This window comes from Kryptolebias marmoratus, linkage group LG14 (genome assembly GCF_001649575.2).
Source record: "Kryptolebias marmoratus isolate JLee-2015 linkage group LG14, ASM164957v2, whole genome shotgun sequence".
Classification (NCBI taxonomy): Eukaryota; Metazoa; Chordata; class Actinopteri; order Cyprinodontiformes; family Rivulidae; genus Kryptolebias; species Kryptolebias marmoratus.
The window spans coordinates 26,453,200-26,455,599 of NC_051443.1; positions in this window are offsets into that span (position 1 = coordinate 26,453,200).

Consider the following 2,400-nt stretch of genomic DNA (forward strand, 5'->3'; position numbering starts at 1 on the left):
GGGGAGGGGGGGAGGGGGGGGGAATCAACAACTGGACCCGGTCCAGAACTGTACTACTCTGTAGTACTCTGAGGTACTCTGTGGTACGCTGTACTACTCTGAGGACGTCTGTAGTACTCTGTGGTACTATGAGGTACTCTGTAGTAATCTGATGTACTCTGTGGTAGTCTGTAGTACTCTGTGGTAGTCTGAGGTACTCTGATGTACTCTGTGGTAGTCTGTAGTACTCAGAGGTATTCTGATGTACTCTGATGTACTCTGTGTTACTCTGTAGTACTCTGATGTACTCTGTAGTACTCTGATGTACTCTGTGTTACTCTGTAGTACTCTGATGTACTCTGTAGTTCTCTGTGGTTCTCTGATGTACTCTGATGTACTCTGTAGTACTCTGTGGTACTATGAGGTACTTTGTAGTAATCTGATGTACTCTGTGGTAGTCTGTAGTACTCTGATTTACTCTGTAGTACTCTGTGTTACTCTGTAGTACTCTGATGTACTCTGTAGTTCTCTGTAGTACTCTGTGTTACTCTGTAGTACTCTGATGTACTCTGTGGTACCCTGTAGTACTCTGTAGTACTCTAATGTACTCTGTGGTACCCTGTAGTACTCTGTGGTAGTCTGTAGTACTCTGAGGTACTCTGATGTACTCTGTGGTACCCAGTAGTACTCTGATGTACCCTGTAGTACTCTGAGGTACTAACCTGTAGAACAGCTAACCTTCAGCAGGAAGGACTGATAAAAACCTGAGAATAATAAAGTGATACGAAGCGTCAGCTGACGGCCGCTGTCGGCCATGACGGCCTTGGGTTCCTGAACCGCTCCCTCAGCTCCTCTGAAACAATGAACCCTAACCGGTCCAAACTGGTTCCAACTGGTCCAGCCTGTTTGAGGATGCTCTCTTTACCTGAGGACAGGTGAAGCCCTCACCTTGACCCGTCTGGGTCGGTCAGGTGGAGTTCGGATCAGAGAACCCTGTGATGTGTCATATTATTGATATATATTATATATTGTCATAATCCCACATTTGCCTCACTTTGTCTCCTGTCATCAACCATCTGAACCAGGTGTGGCGTCGAGGCCACACCTGGTTCAGATGGATCCACCAAATATAGGAACACCGGCCATTTTATTCCTAAAGCACTTAACAACAGAACAGCTGAAGTGTTGTACAATAACAATGTAAAAAAGATCAGCAGTAAAACAATAAAACAGCTCTGAGGTGATAGAAAGGAGCTACAGAAACTGTATTACAGTATATAAATGTAATGGTATTTAAATGAAGAATAGTATATAAATGAAGTATAGTAGAGGTTAAAAGGGTAAAGATTAAAACACATACCATAACTCACTCTGGGTTAAAACCAAGGAGAAAAAACGTGTTTTTAAAAACAGCCAAAGATGGCGGCTGCCTGACCTGCAGCAGCAACTCATTCCACGTTCTCAGAGCCAGAAGCACAGAGACTGTCCTCTGGATTTATAAAATGTCTTCAGGACAGTCGCAGCAGCTCAGACTAATAGGAAGGGACAGGCCATTAAGGCCATTTAAAACAAATAAAAGAAGTTTAAACTGAACAGGAAGCCAGAGTCATGTTCTCTGTTCTGTAGCAGCTGGAGACGACAGAGGGAGGCCTGGCTGACTCTTCCAGATGTGCATGGATCAGAGTCTCCAGCTGTTGTTTAGACACTGGAAGAACGAGGACCTAACCACAGAGTGGGTCCGTTTAAGGCTCGGGTCCATCTTTACACCTAAATGAGTGATTCTGGATTTTTCTTGCAGGACCAAAGAGGAAAGTCAAAGAACAGAACAGAACCAGCAGAACATGAAAACTGGTTCTGTTCTACGGTTTATTGCAGTCCTTTGGATATTAATTTTTTTCTCACTGGTACTGTGATGAGTTTTCTGGACTCTTCCAAACACATCCAAACACATCCAGAGCTGCAGAACTTTGTTTTTGTTTTCAGCTGGACCTTGTTCTGATTCATGACTCGGTAACAAAGCCAGTGAGAACCACAGAACAAGCTGAAATAACTCAGTTTGTTATTTTAGCTTTCATGTTGTTTCACATCAACACCCCCACCCCCCAACACACACACACACACACACACACACACACACCACCCGACCCGACCCGTGTTAAACTGAGTTCTGGTCTGATTCTTTCAGTCTGTTTGTTGTTTGACTGGAGACCCGACCTGCAGGAAGTCCAACCTGTCGGCGCCGACCTCACAGCCTCCGTCTGTCAGAACCGGATACAGTCTGAACCTAAAACATAACTATAAATAATCCTAGAACGTTACTGCTGATCAAAGGATCAACTAAAACCAAATAGAAATCAAGAAACAAGTAAAGATCAAGATCACAAGACAAGACGTTCCCTCAGTTTGCAGAACAGACAGAGA